The 25,532-nt window shown below is 39.2% G+C and overlaps 1 protein-coding gene across 14 annotated transcripts in view; it reads left to right on the top strand.

The window, feature by feature from the left end:
* The window catches only part of mgat4c (mgat4 family member C), a 384,199-nt gene that overhangs the window by 300,404 nt on the left and 58,263 nt on the right, over positions 1 to 25,532 (top strand). For 8 of the 14 annotated variants that reach the window (XM_059652471.1, XM_048549088.2, XM_048549095.2 and 5 more), the window contains 2 exons: positions 1,228 to 1,321; positions 6,008 to 6,159. The exons of 2 other annotated variants lie outside the window; for them this stretch is intronic. The gene's annotated coding sequence lies outside the window, so the exon portion shown is untranslated. Of the gene's footprint in view, positions 1 to 1,227; positions 1,322 to 6,007; positions 6,160 to 16,690; positions 16,788 to 17,531; positions 17,547 to 25,532 lie in introns of all 14 variants that reach the window. 4 more of the 14 variants (XM_059652473.1, XM_048549094.2, XM_048549090.2 and 1 more) reach the window with 3 other exon arrangements.

The following is a 25,532-nucleotide window of genomic DNA, read 5'->3' as shown; positions in this document are numbered from 1 at the left end:
TAATCAGTGTGGTGAATGCATTTTCTATCTTTGAGATCTATATGCACAAGCATAGATACACAATGGTGCTTCCTGCTCTCCAGTAGAGATGAGTTTGGTTTCTATCAATGGGCTATACTGCTGAGGTGTTTGGAGGATGCAAATGTCTAATCTTCTGTGAGCATCCGGTTCCTTTCATATTTTTTGACACATGCCTCCACATGGAGGTTGCAATGTGTGCTAATTGCCAGAGATGTCACTTTTGCCTTTGACATGTCGGCTCACATTTTGCTGTGCATTCCATTCCCCTTGCACAGTTTTATGCAGAATCTTTTTGAAGAGGCTCTATAGCCTTAGCATATATAGGAACAATTTTGTGACTGAAAGTTGGTAGTACCAAGAAATGATGCTAACTCTTTCAACTTGGATAGTATTGGAAGCACACAAATGGTTTTGACATTGTTATGTGTAGGCTTGATCCCAGCTGCTGTCACTCTGTGCTGTAGTCTTGGCTGTTGAGAATTTGACCTTGTTGATTTTCAAGTAATGTTTTTTTCATTTAGGTAAACATCACTGATAAGTTCTGATCATATCTTACTGAGTCTCTTCCATTGAGAGACTTGTCGAATAGATTGAGTATCCCTTTGTTATTCAACAAGACTGAAGAAACTACCTCCTGAAATGTGCCCATTCCAATCCATAGGGTATTCTGTGCTGTTATTTATATATATTAAGGTTGGTCTACTGCTGGTTTTGATGCCTTTTGATAAAATTGGTAGCGTCAGTACAGATAATTTTGTTTATTCCACATGGATCTCGTGGAGTTTCTTTACTAAAAAAATGTTTAGCCCATGAAAGGTCTTGGGTATAATCTAAAATTCATTAATCCATATTTAACATTATCATTATGATATTTAAAGAAGGAACACAGCTACTTTAGGCAGATGTTCTTGCTCTTTGCTCAGGATAGAAGATTAAAATTCAAGGCTGCAGAATTGCGCTTAGAGATTAATGGGTAAAACACCCAACTGATGTGAACTGCCCACAGCAGTTACCATGGTGGAGGGAAGGAGAGTTAAAAATGCCCCCAATACAAATATCTAACAATCTTGCATCTACTTAATGTAATGTAGGGTGGCTACTGTGGGACAAACAAAATCACTATTCAATAATATTTTGCCCTTGCCCGTGAGGGATTATGATTCTACTGCCAGAATTACTGTGAGTTGGGTTTTTATTTTGCTGAAGGTGAAGGACAATGACTGTATGCCGACTGGGACACTTGCCAAGATCAAAGTGAAGGAAGAGAAGCACCTGAGTCTTCGCTAGTAAATCATCTTTGGTAGGTAAAAGTCACCAAGATAAACATTTTACTGGCACGTTACAGTGGATATTGAGAGCAGACTGGATGATATCTCATTAGCTTTATGATAATTTGGCTATTTATTGTGCCCATGCTTACCAGGCTAACTGTGTCTTACCCAGTAAACCACATCGTCTTGAAGCCTCAGCTCCTCCTGATGGCTCAGTGTCAAATTGTGATGCTACCAATAAAAAAATCATTAATTTATAACTCAGTTTCAGAAATCAGAAGAAAATTAAACCTAAAATAATAATTTAACACTAAAATCTATAAACAACAAAGTGCTTTGACGGGTTCAGTGCTCTCTGGCTAAGATGAAGCATTTGGAGAGGGCACCCATTCCTAAGCCACTATTCAGTGACTGTTATAGCAAGGTGCCTTGTGCAGATGCTGAGGGAAGGATAGATTTGAGCTCAGGTGTAAAGTTCCTGAGCAAAAGAGCTGAATGCTCTGTAAATACTTGCTGACCATGGATGAAAAATGAGAAATTGGACACATTACAGGGGGAAATCTATACTTGGGAAATTATCCCTAAGCAGCAGTTATATATAAACAGAATTTTGCAGTACAGGAGGAGTCAACTTGGCCCATTGCCGCAGTCTCTTTAAAAGAAACATTCATCAAACCCATTCCTTTGTATTTATCCCACACTATACATTTTTAGTTTTGAAAGGATGATGATCCATTTAGCTCCTAAATGTTCCAATACACCTCATCTTTAATATTGTTAAAAGCATGCAGTTACTTAACAATTTAATGATTCGTGGATGTTGTTTAAAAGTAACATTGTGTCATGGCCATGATGGCATGAGAAAATAGACAAAGTTTAGGACAGCTTTCATGATCTTACCATCCAGATCCATTTTGCTAAATTGATAAATGTGATTTGATCAGCATCAGCATATTGTTCTGTCATTCTACCCACTTATATTAATTTTGGAAGACTTTTTATTCAATCGGAGTATATACCTGATGGATTCAGCTCACCAATTGCTCTAAACAACCTCCATGACAGACAGTGGACACTATCTCAGGGCCTGATGCACAGGCACTACCTGCATGCATCCCTTCAGCTTCGCCCTTTGGCATCCGGTATCTGTCAACTTAGCATGGCACCTCTCTGATACACCGCCAGGCAATTTACACACAAATTTGCATTGAAGGGAGCACTGACAGCTAGTGTTGAGAAGGTTGCAGCAGGAATACTTTACACGGGATAAGCAAGCACCCATGTCAAGGATTGAAATCAACCACATTTCCAACCTGTTCACTTACTGTCTCATAGCGCAGGCTCATATTGCAGCTACCTGCATACATGCACCATCCCTTGCTTTGTCAAACCTTTTAATACATTGGCAGTTCAGCCAGAACCAAAAGCTTTCTCTACTGCTGTTGTAAGGGCCAATTAGGTGCAGACCCACAGACAGGCTCCTTGTCACTCTTGTCATGAGATTGTGGGTGGGCTATCATTTTGGTGAACAATAAACCAAAACAGCAATGTAACGCCTACAGAATGTGCTAGCTGTCTGTGCAGCAAACACAAAGTACATCTAAGGATATCCGTTCGAGCAAATGGCCGTGTTAGAAGCTGGTGGGGTATTGTCCTCATTCCAGTTGGGGTGAGGACCACTGTTGGTCAGTGGCTCAATCTATCAGGACCACAGCCCACATACTGTTCAGAGGCTTTCAGACGATCCATCATCTACTTTCGAATGCTCATTGTCAAGGGGCCTGTTCTAGTACAGTACTGGGAATACTCAGAGGCCCAACAGAAGTACCCAGCCTATCCAAACCATGGCAGATTTTATAGCAATTCCATTGTATTTTCTCCGGGTCCTCATTCATCTAATTTTTACAATAGGGAATGAAAAAAGTGGGACCTGAACAACATGAAGAAGAAGAATATTTCCCTAAAGCAACTTTTATAGTTGATGAGAAGTTAACAAGTTATCCCTAGTGAAGGGGAACATTCTGGCAATTCAGTGACTTGTATTGCACCTTCCAGGTGACTTCAAATCACAGACAATTCCTGCCTAGCCAGTGGTTGCCAACTCACTTAGCTGCCCATGTGATAAAGTCAATCTTATTCCTCGGTCTCTAAACTGAGTCCACTCGACAATTTGAAATTAAGTTTGCAAAAATAATATCAAGGGCCATGAGGTTAGTTTCAATTCCTTTGCCCAATCGTTCTTGACCTATTTCATTCTCAGTAGCAAGAGAACAATTATTCCTGTATGCTTTAAGAAACTGCAACTTGTATAAATTGGTAGTGATGTCTACTGCAGCATTTAATGTCTTCTCTAGAACTTTTCAATTAAAGAAAACAGTTACAGACACAGAAAATGCTGGAGAAACTCAGCAGGTCTGCCAGCATCTGTGGAGAGAGACCCTGAGTTAACACTTTGAGTCTGATCTGACTCCTCTTCAAAACATGTCATAAAATAGATACTGTGTTGGCACATATTTCAAGAACTAAAATGTCTGAAGTTTTAAATCATTAATGGTTGTCATTTAGAATAAAAACAATATGCATATGAAAGACCTTCTACACTTGCTAAGATGCTCCATAGGAGAATTATCAAACAAGATTTAACATCAAGCCTCAGAAGGCAATATTAGGATAGATGAACAAAGCATTTATGAAAATTTAGTTTAAAGAGGCGAGTTTTAAGGAGAAACACAATGGAGAAGTTTGTAGAGCATATTCCAGAGTTTAGGATCTAAGTAGTTGAAAGCCTTAATATTATAGTGGAGGGATTACATAGACAACATGCAAGGAACCAGAGTAGGTGAGCAATGGAGACCTTGCTGGCTTGTAGGGCTGCAGAATCTCCTAGAAATAGGTGAGGCAATGTCAATGGTAATTTGGAAACTGAGGTGGCAGCAGACTGGGGTCTAAAACATGTTCAGTAGCACATGGGTGATGGGTGACTTGGTTTCTGTAAGCTGTAAAAATTTGGATGAACTTAGATTTAGAGGATAGAAAACATAACGGTTGAATAAGTCTCAAGCTTGATTTGAAGATATTATTTGAAACCCAGGAGATTATTTATCCCAAATTAAGCACTAAACTCCGAACTACAGCATCCATGAAAGAGTAAAATTACCTGTGCATGCATTGCCTTAACTGCTATTGTTCTCTTCAAGTTCTCTGATACTGAAACAAAAAAAATCTCAATAGAATAGATTTATATACTTAGTAAGAGAATGTCCTGTTTTATTAAATTTTGGATTGACTTTATACAGCCGATCATCAACTGATTTGTGATTCAGTCAAGACAGTGATGCAGGTAATGCAAGCTGCAGCTCTCACAAGACAAGATGCTAATGAGTTTCTTTTGTGTTGTACTCCACCAGATTCTCCACGAAAAAAGATCTACATGCATCTGTAGCCAATTTATAATTCTTCATGAAATTGCTTTCTTAATGTTTTATTATGATTTGGATCTAATGAGATGCAAATTGCCTGTAAACTAGGTTTAATTTGTGTGGTTGTCAGGGAGTAGATTGGCTGCTTACTAACACTAGTCTTTCATGAGGCAATAAATAACAAGATGAGTTACAAGAACATTTGGTGGTGCAATGCTTTCTGGCATTTACATTATATTGCACCTCTTTCTGAGAGGGATCCAAATCAATTACTTCACACTGCTTATCAACTAAAATAAAAAACAATAATTTGTTTCTTTGTAATGGTGCATACAAATATTAGGCTCATAAAGTACTAAGAGTGAACATTTTGGGAATGAGGTGTACCCCACACTATGTATGCCTCTCAGCAATAGTATTTCTTCAATCATATCCACTTCATGTCCATCCTTTGATTTTTGAATGTAAAGATTGCATTTAAAAAAAACTCATTGGCTGTCAGCTTGGATTAAACTGAACGTGAATCCTCAAAGGTATTCAAAATTTTGCTAATGTATTTCCAGGATTATTGGATATTCATTAGGTCTGTGTGAAATGTGAATGACCCAGAGAGAGTTTTACATTCAGTGAAATGCAGTCAGTGTAGAGGCATTTTCCAGGAGGAAAATCATTAGAAACTTGAATAACCAAAAGCTGAGTGATTCCCAAGAGATAAATTTCACACAGTGCAAATAAATACTGAAAATAAATATTGAATCATTGGTGTGATAAATTGTGATACACACATGTATGTGTATACAGGGATATATATGCATTCTATTATGATGCATTCAGTATATATTTAGTCATCTCAAGCAGTTACCTGCAATCCTCAGGACATATTTTGACCAGACATGAAGGATTACTCTGACTTATGCTGCATATTGTTATTGGTATGTTTTAGTGTAGCTTAAACTACAGTGTCACTTGCATTAGCAGAACATTTGTACAAAAGTAGAATTAATGTGCATTTTTTTGTTTAACATCATAACAGTATCGCAGTAAATTTCTGTGTGGCAAAGGCAGGAGGAGCCTGACTGTACTAACAATCAGCTTTCACTGCACCTTATGCTGTCAGCAAGTAACTTAGAGTATTTGTCAGGGATGTCACAATGCCAGGCTACAAATCTAGGCTTTCCTGCTGTTTGCATAAAGCATTTCTTAGTACAAGGTTGTAGACCAAGTGAGCAACTGAGGAAGAATGAGCTAAGGTAAATACTGACATTTGTTTCTTTTTTGTATATTTACGGGATGAAGTTATCACCAGCAAGCCAGAATCTGTTGGCCATTGGTAATTGCCCATGAGAAGGTAATATCAAGCTGCCTTGTACAATACAACTTGCAAGGCGATTTCAGTAAACAGTCATCAACATTAGTGTGGTTCAGGAGTTACAAGTAGGCCAGACCAGGTAAGGACAACAAGTTTCTTTCCTAAAGGACATTAGTGAACCAGATGTATTTTTATCACAATTTAGCATTCAGTAACAGCGCATGAACATATTCTAGATCTCAGTCACCATTGCTGATTATAGCATTATGTTTAATTCCAGATATTTTAAAATGAATTGAATTTAATTCCTTAGTTGCACTGGTGGAATGTCACAACAGTAGGTCTGGAAACGCAATCAGTAGTTTCTTTCTAATATTTCTTCCATCTATCAGTGTCTTTTTCACTGTCATAAATTCTTTGTTTTTTTTTCACCCATTATTGTTTCACCCACATTCTTGTTAATACAAACAATGACTTAAATAAATGCTTGCTGTTGCATTTTCTGATGCTGCCAGCATGTTGTATCTTCTGGTTAGCAATAACTGGTGGCTTATTGCTCCGATATAGTGCTGCCACTCCTCATCCTTCTGATGCTGTGCCTAAGAGCCTGTCTACTAACAAAGGTAGAGAATCAGCCACTGTAGACCTTTCAAGAAGAACAGGTACTTGCCTTGTTTAATGAGTTATGATTTATTGCAAGGTAGCAATAGATACAAGTAACATTAACTTGGTAAGCACAATTACAACTAAAAGGAACTTGGTACATCTCAATTAGAACCTCTACTAAGACAGGTTCTTCACTCAAAAACTGAGTGACACCATCAGATCGAATGTACATAATGTAACCTCAACATTAATTCTTTCAGAACCATTGCTTTACACAACAGTGGCCGCCTTGATGTTACCATTTTTATTTACGCACCTAGTCTTTAAGGAATAGAAATTTTTCTGTACTAGAACAGAAATTGGGCCTCTAGTTCTTTTGAAAAAAATCAATGTGAGCAGCTGATGCCTATCTTTCATCCACAAATGACTTGAAATTCTGCTTGGGGTACCTAAAAATAAAACTGAGCTCCACAAATTTAGCGGGGGGCGGGGAGAGGGGGTGGGCGGGTCAACATTTATGCACAGTGGGCATGGATCAGCCACTGCTAAAATGACATGCTTTATGTTAATTTACATCTGAAAGGTGAAGAGATTAATATAATTTTCTATTTCCTAAATATTGGCAGATGATTTGGCTGTGATGAAAGAAATGTCACAGCTTGGCCTGGTACTATGTAATTTTGAGGATGCCAAAATGAGAAATTTCCAGTTGATATATCCAAAGAGACTCATTAGGCTTATATAGTATCAAGAGTGACTGCTTTGGGAATTATATGTACCTCACACTAAATATGCCTCTTAGCAATTGTAGCAATTGTATCTATTTCATGTTAATTTGGAAGAGTTCTTCATTCTCTTCTTCCTTCTGAGGCCAAGAAATTACTGCCAATTTGGAAATTCCTAACAGAACCCAAGTTAAGATCAAATAACTGGGGATAGTACTTGAAAATAGCTCGGTTTTTATGGCCAAGTCCCATAAAGCGTATTCAACAACTAAACCTTTGCAAGAGATCTTCTCTGAAGATTCTGTGCTGCATATTTCAAGCTAGAAAACTTGCAAGGGTTGACCAATTTAAACACAGCCTCAAAAACATAACTGATACTCAAACAGCTCTGAATTGTGGTCCGTAGTGCATAGTGCTTTAATCATGCATGTGTAACCAGTAAATATAATTGACATTTTATCATAGTGAGGCATCCTAGCACAGGTTACTGAGTCTGTTGTTTCTTGTGGTGAGCAGTTACTGTCACTATATACAGGATACAGAAGAGGTTTGACAGAAAGATAGCAGGAATGGGAAACAGTGTAGAGTAAAAGTAGCTGGAATTATTCCTCTTTAGGACAGAGACTGCCAAGAGGATATTTAATTCAGCTGTTCAGACCATGATGGATTCTGACAGGATAAGTAAGGGGAACTGTTTCGCCTTACAAAAGAGTCTGTAAGCAAAAGGTGCAAATTTAAGACAATTGGCAAAACAACTGGAAAGGAGATTAGATTTTTTTTTCTCTCTCTCTCCGCTTGGAGTTGTTCCCAATTGTAATGCACTACCTGAAAGTGGAATTTGATTCTGTAGAGCTGGGTGAACCCAGCAGGCCAAGCAGCATCAGAGGAGCAGGAAAGCTGACGTTTCGTGCCTTGGCCCTACTTTAGAATTCCTCTGATGCTGCTTGGCCTGCTGTGTTCATCCAGCTCTACGCCTTGTTATCTCAGATTCTACAACATCAGCAGTTCCTGCTATCTCTAATTTGATTCTGTAGTAACTTTCAAAAGGGATTTGGATGTATTCTTTTAATATTTAAGGTCAATGGGCCAGTATATATTCCCAATAATGCAACTTCAAAAGATCCTACACTAAAGAACTTCCCACATCCCAGTACTTATCATGTAATTTGAATGAACCTCTGAGAAAGAAGAGAAGTGTGTGCTTCATCTTCGTTTCTTACAAATGAAGAATTAAATTTTGATATTAAAATAAGGTGAAACAATCACAATCCATGAATCTGCCATTTCTTGAGGTTTTAACCAATCACCCACTCACTACTAAGGATGCCAGTTGTTGGTATCCTTCCTTTAATGTCAAAGCTGGAGTTAATGACTCAAAAAACCTGGGAGCCATACTGCATCATGAGACATTCTTATGTCCTATAGCTCAATCATATAGTTAGAATCAATCTGGAGCTGAGGCTGAGGACTTGTCAATACTGGAGCGTAAAAGGAGTACACAAACTCAAAAACAGACATAGGACTTACTTTCCTAGTGGACGTTGTGAACCCACCAAGTATCAATCCTGAGCCCACACTTGTTAAGATTCTTACCTGTACAATAAGCTGGGCTCCTAACTAGCTGCCTCAAAGCCCAATTCAAAAGTTGCTTTAAGATTGCCCATGGTATGTGCAGATCGAGGCTGTCAGTGAGGAGATGATACCCCTCTGCTGGGATCACTGTGGCCATTTTCATTCTTGTTGCTCAGTCACTTGGCAGTGGAAAGGGCACTGATGGCTCATGAACCTTTGCTTGGAGGCCAACTCATACACTGCTGCTCACCTCCAGACTCACTGGGAGGATAATATCTGCCTTCTGCTTGTTTTGGGGCTTGTGTACCCCATTCATGCCCCATTGAGATCCTCCATCTCACTCACTGACAGCACGCCTGCCCCCAAAACTGCAAATCCCAACATTACCTTGCCCAGGCCAGTGTAAGTTGTTTGCAGGAGGTCAAAGACCGATTATAGGGAAAGGTGGGGATATCCATTAGGGGTCAGTGATATCATGATCGGGGCGATGATTCTGGAGACAGACAATGTTCCAGTTGCAGAGGTAAAGCATTCAATCATAAGGAGTTATCCATCATTCTAGTTACCTACAAGCAGTGCTGGAAAGGGATGTTACCTTGCAGCAGCCGTTGTCATGAAACCAGCAGTGGTTATATCTAAAATGGACATAAAATCCAAAACGCATTCAGATGAGCAACACCTCCCTCTAATCATGTGATTAGCTACTTCCTATTCAAATAAAAAACAGGGGAGGTTGAAGCAAGTTTGGTTCGTTCTTGAGATATTTGTACCTATTTAACACGCTATCTGGCCTAAGTACACCCTTTTTTTAGGTGTTAAAATTCCTTTTCTGTTGTTTGATAACACGGAGGTTGACTACTTTTTCTTCTAGGAGATGGTCATTTCTCAGGAAGGTCTTACTTGTTTAACAGTTCAAAATATAAGAGCATTTTGGAAGATTTTATGCAAGTTTGGTGCCCAAGGTTTAAACAGTTAAAATCTACTGTTAAAATTTGAAATCCCAGTGATTAAATGCAAAATACTAAGACAACTAAAGAATCCAATTATTCAGCAATGTTTGAGTTTTTCATGCGTAAATCATCAGTTTATATTAATAAATAAACCCTGGGAGAATCTTAGGAATTAAATCAAACTATTGCTTTTGAATTCAACCTGGAACTTCTGTGAGGCACAGATTCTGCAGAAGGAAAGCTTGTCAGGACTACTAATTACTTAATTATTTGATCATTTTAATACTTGCTCGACTAATTACTATGAAGATGTAAACATGGCCAATGAAATTTTTCATTCCATATTCTCCTTTATAAGCTATACTCTACATAACTTGACATTGTCAGGCTTTCAACAGACCACACCAGTGATGAATCCTAGTGCTGCAAGGATCTTATCTATCATTTTGAAAATTAATTCAATGAGATGGATAAATGTGATTTAATAAGTTTGGTGTACTTTACAGAAATGTGGCTTGTTGGATGTTGTTGTATGTTCTGCTAGGTGGCTTAATACAAAATATTTTCTGCATCTGGTCTTCCTTGATTGGTTTGGTGCCAAGCGACATAAATAACCTGGCAGCAGGTTGACAGGTAGGAATCTTGCCTCCTTCCTGCATCCACCCCGAGTCAGGTCCACAGTGAGAAAACTCAAGAAAACCTTTCCAGTCAATGGCTGCCCGCTAAACATCCTCACGTGGAAAGCAAACTAATGCCAGATTACGTGCTGGCTTCGAGACATTTCTCTCGTTCAAAAGCACTCAGTACTTGATCAAGCGATCCAGCATCAGGAATTGGGGAGGAACCCACTGAGAGCTATTCTCTTCCCCATGCAGTGACCCCCTCCAAAAAAAAATCCAGCAATAAGCGTCGGCCTCAGGTATTGTACTGGCAGCAGTCACTAACTTCCTGTTAAGCGTTGCAGCTCAAAAGGCTGCCAACCCCGGAGCAGCAATTTTCAGTGGGGTGAACTAATGTTTCTTGCATCATTGAGCCACAGAGACGGATGGTCGTACAGGATGGAAAGGGCCCTTCATCCCAACTAGTCCACACCGACCATGTTCCCAAACTAAACCGGTCCCGTTTGCCTGTGTTTGGCCCATATCCTTCCAAACCTCTCCTATTCATGTGCTTATCCAAATGTCTCTTAAATGTTGTAACTGTGCCTGCATCCACCACTTCCTCTGGCAATTCATTCCACACATGAACCACTCTCCATGTAAAAAAATTCCTTTTTAAAACGTTCTCATCTTACTTTTGAAAACACGCTCTGTAGTTTTGAACAATCCCCACGCTAGGAAAAAGACCTTGCTATTCACCTTATCTGTACCCCTCATGATTTTATAAACCTCTATAAGGTCACTCCTCAACCGCCTATGCACCAGTGAAAAGTCCCAGTCTATATTTATAAATCACATCCTCCATTCCTGACAACACCGTGGTAAATCTTTTCTGAACTTTTTCCAATTTAATAATATCCTTCCAAAAGCGGGACAACCAGAACTGCATACAGTACTCCAGAAGAGGCCTCACCAATGTCCTGAACAACCTCCACATGACGTCCCAACACCCACACTCAAAGGTCTGAGCAATGAAGGCAAGCATGCTAAACGTCTTTTTAATCACCCTGTCTACCTGTGACACAAATTTCAAAGAATCATGTGCCTGAACTCTAGGTTTCTCTGTTTGTAACACTATCCAGGGCCCTACAATGAATTGTACAAGTGTTTTGTTTGACTAAAATGCAATATCTCACATTTATCCAGATTAAATGTCATCTGATACTTCTTAACCCATTGACCTAATTGATTAAGATCTCTTTGTAACCTTGGATACCTTCTTCCATCCGCAAACTTACTAGCCATGCCTCTTATATTCTCATCCAAATCATTTATATAAATGACAGACAAAAGTGGACTCAGTGCTGATCCTTGTGGAACACTGAAGGTCACAGGCCTCCAAGAAACAGCATTCCAGCATCACCCTCTGTCTCCTAATGTCAAGACAATTTTGTATCCAATTGGCAAGCTCACCCTGAATTCCATTTGATCTAACTTTGATGACAGGTGAGAATTAAAGATGCTTTTCAAATTATTATTTTAAACTATCATTTCTCATCTTTGACTTTACACACCTTTATGTTGCATAATTCTTTTAATGCCATCCACTATTCTGTGTACCAAAGTTTCTACCTTAGTGGAAGATGAAAAACTTCTTTTGATGAATTTTGAAGCTTAGTTAGCCAGCCAGTCACATCCAGTTAGATATGACCTTAGAAATTAATCATTTCATTTAACTTGAGATCCCAACCAGGACCGTGATCACTGTTCCAAACTACAGATATTTAAGGTCTTGTTTGTCTCCAGATCAAATGACAATTATAATTTGGTGCTGAATATATGATGAGGACATATTTTCTGAACTGCAGAACATTTTACATAATTCTGATTTGAACAAGCAAAGACATGAGTATTTGTCATCATTGGATTGCATCCAATGAGTATTACCATTCCACTATCCCCAGTTTTATATGAGGATGTTTAAAATATTTAAGTAAATGAACAATATATATAAAAGTGAAAATTGACACTTATCAATTGCTGGCAGTATGGCTGTGATTAGCACATTCAATCTAATAGGCACCAGAGAAGATCTGAGCGTAAAAGAAGCTCCTCATGGGGCAGAAACATGTTTAATAAATTGCATTGAATTATATAGTATAGAAGAAGTTAATCCACAATGAGCCCATATGGCACATTTTGCCTTTTTTAAATTTGTTCTTATTCCACTACCTTCCTGAAAATGAAAACAATATTATGGGCTTCCACTATGTGTTTGCTAGGGCATACTGTTCCTAACATCCTCAAGAAAAATTCTTCGAATGTCTGGCAGCATAATTTTGGCAGTTCATGTTAATGGATCACTAATTCATGGAATATTTTTAACAAGTTTATCATATTCTTAAGAGGACTGCACTGTGGTTCTGCAATTCCACTACTCCATTATTCTTAACACGTTTTAAAAAATGTTTTAGAACAAGCAGATGTTCACCTGCACATCCGCCAATGTGGTATACTGCATCCGCTGTACATGGTGTGGCTTCCTCTACGTTGGGGAAACCAAGCGGAGGCTTGGGGACCACATTGCAGAACACCTACACTCGGTTCGCAGTAAACAACTGCACCTCCCAGTCGCAAACCATTTCCACTCTCCCTCCCATTCCTCAGTCGATATGTCCATCATGGGCCTCCTGCAGTGCCAGAATGATACCACCCGTAGGTTGCAGGAACAACAACTCATATTCCGCTTGGGAACCCTGCAGCCTAATGGTATCAATGTGGACTTCACAAGCTTCAAAATCTCCCCTCCCCCGACTGCATTCCCAAAACCTGCCCAGCTCATCCCCGCCTCCCTAACCTGTTCTTCCTCTCACCCATCCCCTCCTCCCATCTCAAGCTGCACCTCCATTTCCTACCTACTAACCTCATCCCAACCCCTTGTCCTGTCCGTCCTCCCCATACTGACCTATCGCCTCCCTACTTCCCCACCCATACTCTCCTCTCCACCTATCTTCTCCTCTATCCATCTTCAGTCCGCCTTCCCCTCTCTCCCTATTTATTTCAGAATCCTCTCCCCATCCCCCTTTTCTGATGAAGGGCCTGGGCCCGAAATGTCAGCTTTTGTGCTCCTATGATGCTGCTTGGCCTGCTGTGTTCATCCAGCTCCACACTTTGTTATCTCGGATTCTCCAGCATCTGCAGTTCCTGCATTAAAAAATGTTTTATCCAGTTGTCATTATGACCTATTAATGAAACAAAAATAGAAATTACTGGAAAAACTCAGGAGGTTTGGCAGCATTTATGGAGAGAAAACAAAGTTACCGTTTCAAGCCCTGTGACCTTTCTTCTGAATTGCAGTTAGAGGAAACAGTGAATGTAATATATTTTGATTTTGAGAGAGTGTTCAACAGGTACCACACATTAAGCTACTTAGAGAGATAATACCCTCACTGATGGCTTTGTGAGTCTACCTATAGCACACGGAATATAATGGTTCAAGAAGACAGATGACCACCACCTTCTTAAGGGCAACTAGGGATAGGCAATAATGCTGGCCAGTCAGTAACACCCACATCCCCTGAGCAAATTTTAAAAAGAATCCCTGGTGTTGGAGGTAATATATCAGCATGGATAGAGGATTGGCTAACTAATGGAAGGTAGATGTGAGGGTAAGTGAGGTGATGGGAGAGTGGGAGTTTTCAGGATGGCAACCTGTAACTAGTGGAGTTCAACAGAGATCAATGTTGGGCCACAAGTATTTACAATATATATTGATGAATCATACAAGTAAAGTGAATCAATTTGAGCTAAATTTGGAGATGACACAAAAATAAATGTGCAATCAGGTGATGAAAATGACAGAGTCTGCAGATGACTATGGGCAAATTAAGCGTGTAGGCAAAATTTTGGCACATGGAATATATTGTGGGAAAATATGATGTTACGCACTTTATCGGGAAGAATAGAGCAGCTGGATATTATTAGAGAGGAGAAAGACTGTAGAAAGATACAGCGCAGAGGAATTTATGAGCCCTGATGCTTGGATGAGTTATCATCCAAGTTCTGTGGGTAATTGGGAAAGCAAATGGAATGTTGACCTTGATTTCAAAGGGCGTGGAGTATAAGAGTAGGGAGGTTTTGCTAACAACTATACAAGGCTCAAATCAGACCACAATTGGAAAACACTGAACAGTTTTGGGCCCTTATCTAAGAAAGATATACTGGCATTGGAGGCAGTCCAGACATCGTTCACTAGGCTGACACCAAGTATGGAGGGACTGTTTTGGGGGCGTAGGTTGAGGAGGTTCACCTGTACTCATTGGAGTTTTGAAGAATGAGAGGCAAGAATTATTGAAACTTACAAGATTTTTAGAGGAGTTGACAGAGTAAATGCAGAATTTCCCCTGTGGAAGAGACTAAAGCCAGAGAGTATAATCCCAAATATGGGGTTGCATATTTTGTCAGAGATGAAGAAGAATTTCTTCTCTCAGACAGTAGTGAATCTGTGGAATTCTTTACTGTAGAGGACTGTTGAGGTTTGTTCCTGGAAAGTGTGGCAAGTAGAATTGAGGATGATCAGATCAGCCATGAGTTAATTGAGTGATGGAGCAGACTAGATGGGCTGAATAGCCACTATCTGTGCCACCCGTCCCATTGACAAATCCCCACTATCCCTACTTGCATCCAACTATTAGCCATCTCACCTACCTTTCCCCAGCCCCATCCCTCCTTCCTCTATTTATTTCCCAGCTCCCTTCCCCCTCCCGAGACCTGATGAAAGGTCCCAACCCAAAACATTGACTCTCCTGCTCCTCTTGATGCTGCCTGACCTGCTGTGTTCTTCCAGCTCCACAGTGTATTGGCTCTGACTCCAGCATCTGCAGTTCTTGCTATCTCCAGGCTAAATAGCCTGCTTTTGCAACGTTATGGCTATGATCACTCTTGTTTAAGAATGCCAATTAATTATTATAGAGAATAAATTGTAATGTATTTAAAACCACGTTTTCACTTTCAGTGATCACATTCTTTGCCATATTACTAAATGGTCCTTCTGTCATTTGTGAATTCTCACAAACAAACTTAATTTGGACAGGATTCATTAATCATAAGCAGGGTTAATAGTCAACGCATTGCGATGTTCAAAAGGATCGGCAATCCTGAACTCTGGAGTATGAATTTCATCATCTCCCTTTGCAAATATCAAAGATGAGATCAAGTGTTTGACCTTGGAGCTTTTTTTTACCCAAAAGACACTTATCAAAAGCAGCGCTGATTAAAAATGATTAACTAACTTAAGTTCACCCAAATATCACAGGTTGACTGGCATTTGCAAGTTCAAAGATATTGATTGTCCCTCATTTACAATATATTCTGCAAAAGTATTTCAGTCATTACAAGCCATGACTTGTTTCTAACATTCCGCGTACATCCAATTTCAAATCAAATTTAACATTTAGACCTATTAATATTCATGCTTCTTAGAGGCAAGTCAGCAGCACGCAGTATTGTTGGCCCACATGAGGACCTCACATGAAGTCATGAGTCTCCAATCCTTTGGCCCATTGTAGATCATTCAACAAGAAGGAGTCTGAAACAGAGAATTGAGAATGTCAAAGTCTTGAGATTGCTGCTAAATAAGTATAGACTTGATCAATATTTAGACAGGTATCTTTTTCCTATGCCTCACTGATGATGTTAATTTACCAGTTTGTGCCTTCATATTTAGCAGTCCATGCTCTCGGTAAAGCTTTTGGTCTCCTATTCATTCCTCTTCATTCAGTACAGACTCTGTACCTCTTCATCTCTCAATATAATGGCTGCAGTGATAGGGTTTAATGAACGTGCAGGTATAAATCTGGGCTATGCTATAATCAAACTGTGACCTCAGTCATGATGTGAGAAGGTCTGCTGGAAGGATGCAATTGGAGCATTTTAGACAAGAGACCTCTGCTGTGTAAGGTATATCATCTTAATAAGTACAGTTTTGAGAAACATTGAGGTGTGATCTGAGCTGATCTGAACAGCTAACCCACATTAAAATAATCATTGTTCTTTCTGTCTCAGTATAGATCTTGTTCTTCCTGACCCTGTGTTGATGTTATTACTTTGCCTCTTACTTGTGACTTCCTTTTTGTTCCTGTCTCTCTCTCCCTTGCTGTTGCTCACTCTCTCTCTCTCACTCTCTCTCATGTTTCCTGAACTGATGTCTTCTGCTTTAGGCATACAGCATGTGACACAGTCAAGAAATTGATATGCTGTAATAAAAGACCTATCAAGGAAAACACTCAGATATCACACTATTAAACAAAATCACAGGTGGGCACTCAATTTTTTAAATAAAAAATTCCTTTCATTTTATAAGTTATAAATTGCAAATGAAGATAAGTTAAGCTTTTTTTTAAAATGTTCTATTTTAATTAGTACCTTTACGATTTTCCAAAACGTAACTGATTTCTATTTACCTGATATTTATCACTGGTGGCATATGAAATATATTATAACCACAGAATGTGTCATTTCACAGAATGTAACCAGCCTGCCCGTCTTCCCTGGACTGACCTATCCCCTCCCTACCTCCCCACCTATACTCTCCTCTCCACCTATCTTCTTTTCTCTCCATCTTCGGTCCGCCTCCCCCTCTCTCCCTATTTATTCCAGAACCCTCTCCCCATTCCCCTCTCTGATGAAGGGTCTAGGCCCGAAACGTCAGCTTTTGTGCTCCTGAGATGCTGCTGGGCCTGCTGTGTTCATCCAGCCTCACATTTCATTATCCCTTGATAGATCATTTGTTTAGTTTTGGCAGTTAATTGACATGTCATTTAGTTTCTGAAACCTTCACATGAAATAGCAGAAGTTCTTTTTAATGACAGTAGATATAGTTATTACATAAAAGAAGGGGTAAAAAGCTGTATGTACAGTTAAAAAGGCACACAAACATCAAAAACAAAATTTCAACTGGTAATTGTTTTCTAGTCTATTGTAAACTGGCCACTATAAACATTCTGTTCTGAGTGAGATTACCACTCCTTGATAAATCCAGCTCACTGTTTACCTTTGCAGGTACAGTCTGACTTGGTGAGTTCCTCAACTTTTATTTTGCTCTTATTCCAACTTTTTAGTAATTCATTTGTGTAAAAATTCCTTCATGGGCTGTTACTTCATAGTGTGCTTACTTCAATGAGTTATTTTTAACCACCAATGCCCCAAATTTGAGAGTCATAACGCACCAGATAAAAAAAGCAATTTGAATTCCCATCTAAAAATACAGTGCTTCTCTTACCTAACAGCAAGGGCTCAACCTGAAAGGCCAATGTTCTTTAATCCCACCCAGTGTAGTTTGGTTGACTCTGTGTGTCTTGAATACCTCCATGTATTCAGCGGATCACAATCATTTTATTACGGGATATATATGGATTCGAAAATAAATCTCCAAAGGTTGTGCAGCATTGACTCGTTGTCTAGCTTCTGAATTAAGTGTCAGACTCTGTCAGCTGACAGGTTGCAGAAATGGAAACATCTACTATCAATCATGCCTTGCAAGAATTTTCCTTTGAGTAAAACAGGTTTTACAACGTAAGCTCAGAAAATTCCAAAAAACTTAGACCACTTCCAAACTAAAGTTGCCATTTCTGCTATTGTCCAACTGCGTAGCCTTCAACATAAATATGTTTTTAACTTCTACTGTCCTGAGTAAATGTTTATTCAATCTATCCATCACTCTTTATTTGAATATTCCTGAAAATGGTCATAATTTTGGTAATTTTCTAGTTTCAACCTGTGTCCTTTTTTCTCCTACTGTTGTGGTTTTATTTGAAGTGATGTTCCTGATCTACCTTTCTTGAAACAGTGGCTATCTTTTATGCATATTTCTCTGTCTTACGGCTGTAAAGCACAAATACACCTAATCTTAAAATACAGTCTTCCAAGAGTCAATCTCTTGGCTTTCACTGAACTGCACAAAGTGGTGAAATGTTTTGAAACTAAATGAGCAAAACTTGTAGAAGTATACTCAGTCCTTGTTATCCACTGATTTGCTACCGGCAGATCTGTATACTCATAAGGTAGACCTCAGCCCCTATTTTTGCTCCTCATTGTCTATGTGGCCTGCCATATTAAAGTGATTGGCACCCTTCATGGTACATTGGAGTGGCATCTACTTTTTATTGTTATTAGAGGCTGTCTATGCTCCTATCCACTGTGAATAATGAGGACCGAGTGCAGTTTGGCTGGAGTGCTCATGAGTTTTCCGTGAATATTCAAAGGTTTCCTTCTTTTGTCAGACAGGATTTTTCACCTTCTCTTCATGGTCTATTCTAAGTTTGATGATTTGCTCAGAATTATTGATATCTTTTAGGTTTTGTAGCAACAACCAAATTATGATTCTTTTGACTTGCAGAATAAATTACTATCAGACGATAATCTATTACAAACAAATAATGGCTGAATATACAAGCTCACCAAGTGCTGGTAGACAGTGCAACTCTTCATTCAGGTGCAAGTGGAAGAAATGATATAGAAACAATGATAGTTGTGAGAGGAAGCCATATGTAGTGCTCCATGTTCGTACTTCAGCCCAAATAGTTGGAAGAGTATCTATTTTAATGAATTCTGTTTAGAAGACCAGAACAATTTCTATTGATGAAGGGTGTAAACCTGAACCATCAACTTTCCTGCTCCTCTGTTGCTGCCTAGCCTGCTGTGTTCCTTCAGCTCCACACTCTATTGACGGTTTCTATTGGAATGTGAGGATTAGGAATAAGTAATCTTACCACTCAACTCCCCTTTCTGGTCTCATGCTTATATCTTTGTAACAAGGATTTATATTCAAGTATTTATAATAGGAACACTCAAATTGCCTCTCAGCTAGTTCTTATGAAAAATTTACAATACTGCTATCCATTTTAATCGAGCTATGCAACTATCCCATCATAAAGGTTCTCTTAGTACGGTCAACAGATTATTGGGGATGCATGGAAATTTTTTTGATTGCCTGTGAAATATTGACAAATTGCTTACTCAATAGGGCCATCATTACAAATAGGCAATTTGTGTGAGGACTGAGATGTAATTTATCACTATGGAGCCACTCAGGATGGTCTCCTTGAGACACTGAGCTTTTTACTTAAAGGTTTTTTGGGGACTGATGTCGCAAATGATACCCGAAACGGAAGGCTCCGGATTTGGTTGTATCAGAACTGCAGATGCTGGAGAATCCGAGATGGTAACAAAGCGTGGGGCTGGATGAACACAGCAGGCCAAGCAGCATCTTAGGAGCAGGAAAGCTGATGTTTCAGGCCCAGACCCTTACGAAACTGACCTCAAGCTACCTTCAGCTGGTCTTCCGGTACTAGGCAGGTTCAATGATTTATCAAACTGAATAACTTAAATTCTGTTTCCTAATTACGTGAAATTTTTATTGATATAGTAGGGAAACTTTATTTTACAATCACATCCATTTCTGTATGAGGAATAAGAAATGCTGACTTTTATTTTAAAGAATTACAATTGTCATTTCCGAATCACAACCTGCAAGTTCCATTCTTTGTATAACATTCAACAATGACAATCATGTATATCTCACTTACTATTAAATAAGTAAATTGTTGCTTTTAAAGAATCAGCATTATATCTTTCTCTGTGCAGTACTATAGGTATTATATAATAATTCTGAGTGGGTGGGAACTGTTATCATTAGCTTATTTGAAAGGAGGTTGATAAAACAAAAATGTTTAAAAACCATTGGCCTGATGCAAATCAGTACCTTGATGTCAGAGAATGTTGGGTGGGGGCGGGGCTGGGGCTGGGGCTGGGGGAAGGGGAACTTGAAATTGGAAGCAAATATAAAAAAATTAATTATGAATGGTGACAAATGTAAAACCACGTGTTAAATTTTGGAGGATAGTGCCATTGCAATTTTTCTTTGTCCATTTCCTTCCTTCCTTCTCCTACAGTTGACCAACTATTTAACAAGGGTGACAGAAGAAAACCAGATCAGCGCAGGTAGTTTAACAACTATTGAGTGAAAATACAAGTATCTAGAATTAAGAATAGCCAAGCCACATTCTGATATTTCAAACCTTTATAGCTCACTTCTGTAATCCATGTGCCGCAGACAGGCATTTTTACAAATTTGATTTCCAGGTAAAACCTGAAAGAACTGCGGATCTGTAAATCAGGAACAAAAACAAAGTTGCTGGAAAAGCTCAGCAGGTCTGGCAGTATCTGTGAAGGGAAAAACAGAATTAATGTTTTGGGACCAGTGACCCTTCCTCAGAACTGCACTCAGAACTTCCTCCAGTTCTGAGAAAGGGTCACTGGACTTGAAATGTTAACTCTGTTTTATTGCCTTCACAGATGCTGCCAGACCTGCTGAGCTTTTCCAGAAATTTTGTTTTTGTTCTTGAATCACAGGTTAGTGGTTGGTAATCTGAAACACATTTATCATTGTGCTCTTAAAATAGCCCCTTTTGCTGCCTCGTTATCAGTGACACTCTCCTCAGGTAAGAGGGAGTAGACCTCATGTGCTTTCCCTGTCAATGCGCTCTGGATCAGCAATGTACAACAACCGATCAGCCACTTTGACACTAGTCCTTCAGAACAGATAAAGAAGGCATTTGCGTTTTTCCTCATCAAACTCGGGGATCAATTCTGTAAACTTGAATACATTAGTTTAGAGTCTAAGTTTGAGTTTATGACCCCAGACAATTTATTGGGTAAAGCAGATTGCAAGCTAATCTAGCTTGATAGGTCATATTCGTTTATAAATTAATTTAATGAAATAGACTTTTACTGAAACACAAGCACACAATACTACACAAAAGAAATAAAAATAAAGTAGAATAAATCATGTTATTTATAAGTATAAAAGACAATTTGTAAGATTCTGATACAATGAAAATACAATCCCACCCAATCACAACACATCATTCACTACTCAAATACTAGAGAGAGTTCTCTTCTCATAAGGGTCCACAGCACAGAACAAGAGCCTTTCAGTCCATCAACCCCACACCAGCCAAAAACAAGCACCTAATTAGAGACAGGATCCTTATCACATCTATAGCTTTGACTTATTTGTTTCTTCCAATGTCTAGTCTGAAAAGTTGATAGGCTTACAGTCATAGTATCATAAAGTAATACAGCATGGAAACAAGCCTTCGGCCCAAACTGGCCCATGCTGACCATGGTGCCCATGGTCAGGTGGTTCTAATTGCCCGCACTGTTTCATATCTTTATAAACCCTTTCTATTCATGTACCTATCCAATTTTTTTTAATGCTGCTATTATACCCACCTCAATCACTTTACCAGGCAACAAATTCCATATACCAGTCTGTGCATGAAGAAGTTGCGCCTTAGGGCAACTTAAAACTTTCCACTCTCACCTTGCACCCATGCCCTCTGGTTTTCAATTTCTCATCACTGGGAAGAACACTATATACATTCATCCTATCTATACCCTTCTTCATTTTATACATCTCAATAAGGTCATGCTTCATCCTCCTACATTCCAAGGAATAAAGTCTTATCCTGGCCAACCTCTCCTTATAACTCAAGCCTACTAATTCTGGCAACATCCTCATAAATGTTCTTTGCACACTTTTCAGTTTCAGTCTGACATTCATATAACCTGGTGATCAAAACTGTACACAATACTCCAAGTGTGACCTCACCAATGACTTACATAACTGTAACATTGATGTCAGGCTCACTGGCTTGTAGTTCCCTGGCTTGTCTTTGCTACCTTTCTTAAACAATGGAATACATTAGCCATACTCCAGTCATCTTGAACTTTACCAGTGGCTAAAGGTGAAGCAAACATCTCCGCAACGGCCACCACAATTTCTTCCTTAGCCTTCCACAACACCTGAGGATGGAATTCTTCTTGATTATTCTCACAATTAGACCTTAGACTTGCTCAGCTTCAAATAAACCATTCAGGGTTTTAACCAAACAATTCTGCTGGGAAATTTCAAACTAAAAACTTACCACCAAGATAACCTATTTCCTAGCTGATCTGGATTAATCTTCTCTCCAAGACATACCATTCCTACATCTGCCTTCAAACAGGATTTCCTTGAACTGAAATCAAAATGTTACATTCTAGGGGTCCCTTGCTTAAGCAAAAAAAGTCAATTCTTGATTCTTCTAAACTGAAAGCAAGATTTGTTTACTCTATCTGAAAGTAAAACAATGTAAAAAAAACCTCTGATGAAGGGTCTAGGCCCGAAGCGTCAGCTTTTGTGCTCCTGGGATGCTGCTTGGCCTGCTGTGTTCATCCAGCCTCACATTTTATTATCTTGGAATCTCCAGCATCTGCAGTTCCCATTATCTCTCATAACCTGACTAGGAGGTCTCTGTTTCACACTGCTTAAAAACATCATAGCTCTAGAAAGACTGACAGGTTAATTATTAAATTCCAGTGTACACAGATCAAAACTCACGAGCAATTATCTCAAAATCCAATATCCAAAATAAATGAAATATAAATTGTACAGCTTACATCACAGTGTGGTCCCCTTACTAGAGCTACTTTCAGTCTCTATTTTCAGTCTGAGCTTTCTCTTTTCTTCATTCTCCTATGCCTGAAATTCCCTTTCTTCCTTTATTTCCCAAATTCTATCTCTTTTTCTCCTTCCTACTTCTCTTTTCTCAATCTCCTGCTCTCATTTAGTTATAGCTGAAATTCCAATTCTAATACTAAATTGTTCAAGTTTTAGTTTGGCCATTTCACTGTCCTTCAGTTTTAGCTCTGGATATCTTTGCCGACCATTTTTCAATTTCTATTTTCCTGGTACTTATATGGAACTCCACCTCTAACGGCTGAACTAATATTCTCCCAAGGACTAGGCTTTTAGACTGCAATGGGTTATTTTGTCTTGCTGTATAAAAACATTCACATCAAATGTGGATATCTAGGTGCCTTTTCAATATTAAAGATTCCAGAAAACATTTTTAATTGCAGGATTTTTTAAACACACCAGCTTTAAAGTAACAATTTGTTTGCCCCACTCCAATTCTGTTACTCATCTGTGAAGCTCCCAAATCTATTAAAATGTGGTAAGGAACAGTAAAAGCTCCCCTGTTTTTAAATCCTGTCTTGTTATATCACACGACATTTTCTCATTCTTTCAGCATACAGTTATCACATTTCCATTATCCTTAGTTAACAAAATCTAAATTAGAGAGTCAATTTCAAGGTATTCTTGAGTAATCGAGTGGAGTTTTATTACTACTACATTGAACAAAATAATAAAACATGACAAAAAAAAAAGCACACAAAATACAGGAAAGCTAATATGCTTACAAAGAAAGGTCGGGGTGTGGGCATCTCATATCAATCAGATGATAAAGGTTATTTCAGTTTTGAATCTTTGAATTCCTTGAGTAAAAGCTAAGGCTGAACTATTTTGGTATTGTTTTAGAACATAGAACAGTACAGCGCAGTACAGGCCCCTTGGCCCATGATGTTGTGCCGGCCTACTATTCTACTTTAAGATCAAACTAACCTGCATTCACTTCACTTTACTATAACCCATTGTGCCTATCCAAAAGCCGCTTAAATGTCCCTAATGTATCCGACTCTACTACCACCGCTGGCAGCGCATTCCATGCACCTACTACTCTGTGTAAAGAGCCTACCTCTGATATCTCCCCTATACCTTCCTCCAATCACCTCAAAATTATGTCCCCTGTGATAGCCATTTCTGTCCTGGGAAAAGGTCTCTGGCTTTCCAATCTATCTATGCACCTCATGATCTTGTATACCTCTATCAAGTCACATCTCATCCTTCTTCACTCCAATGAGAAAAGCCCTAGCTCCCTCAATCTTTCCTCATAAGACCTGTACTCCAGTCCAGGCAGGATCCTGGTCCATCTCCTCTGCACCTTCTCTAAAACTTCCACGTCTTTCCTACAATGAGGTGACCAGAGCAGTTCACGATATTCCAAATGTGGTCTAACCAGGGTTTTATGGAGCTGCAGCATAACGTCACGGCTCTTAAACTCAATCCCCCTGCTAATGAAAGCCAGCGCACCATATGCCTTCTTAACAATATGATCAACTTGGGTGGAAACTTTGAGGGATCGATGGATATGAACTGGAAGATCCCTCTGTTCCTCCACATTGCCAAGAATCCTGCCATTAACCCTGTATTCTGCATTCAAATTCAACCTTCCAAAAATCATTTTACGCTTTTCTCGGTTGAATTCCACCTGCCACTTATTTATCTAGCTCTGCATCCTGTCAATGTCCCATTGCAACCTACAAAAGCCCTCCACACTATTCACAACTTCACCAACCTTCGTGTCATCAGCAAACTTACTAACACACCCTTCCACTTTCTCATGCAAGTCATTTATGAAAATCACAAAAAGCAGGCCCCAGAGCAGATTCCTGTGGAACACCACTAGTCACTGAGCTCCAGACTGAATACTTTCCTTCTACTACCACCCTCTGTCTTCTACTGGACAGCCAATTCTGTATCCAGACAGCCAAATTTCCCCAAATCCCATGCCTCCTTACTTTCTGAATGAGCATACCATGGACAGCCTTATCAAACGTCTTATTAAAATCCACATTCGCCACATCCGCTGCTCTACCTTCATCAACGTATTTTGTCATATCCTCAAAGAATTCAAAAAGAATTGTGAGGCATGACCTGCCCCTCACAGAGCCATGCTGGCCATTTCTAATCAAACTATGCTTTTCCAAATAATCATAAATACTGTCTTTCAGAATCCTCTCCAATAATTTGCACACCACAGAAGTAAGACTGACTGATCTATAATTCCCAGGGTTATCCCTATTCCCTTTCTTAAACAAAGGAATAATATTTGCCACCCTCCGATCATCTGACGCTACTCCAGTGGACAGTGAGGACACAAAGATCATCGTCAAAGGTGCAGCAATCTCTTCCCTCATTTCCCATGGAACCTTGGGTATACCCTATCTGGCCCAGGGGACTTACCTATTCTCATGTTTTTCAAAATTTCCAGCACATCCGCCTTCCTAACATCAGACTGTTCAAGCACAGCAGCCTGTTTCATGCTTTCCTCACAA

Source organism: Stegostoma tigrinum, chromosome 18 (genome assembly GCF_030684315.1).
Source record: "Stegostoma tigrinum isolate sSteTig4 chromosome 18, sSteTig4.hap1, whole genome shotgun sequence".
Classification (NCBI taxonomy): domain Eukaryota; kingdom Metazoa; phylum Chordata; class Chondrichthyes; order Orectolobiformes; family Stegostomatidae; genus Stegostoma; species Stegostoma tigrinum.
The sequence above is the reverse complement of the archived record's forward strand: the minus strand, read 5'-3'. Positions and strand labels throughout refer to the sequence as shown.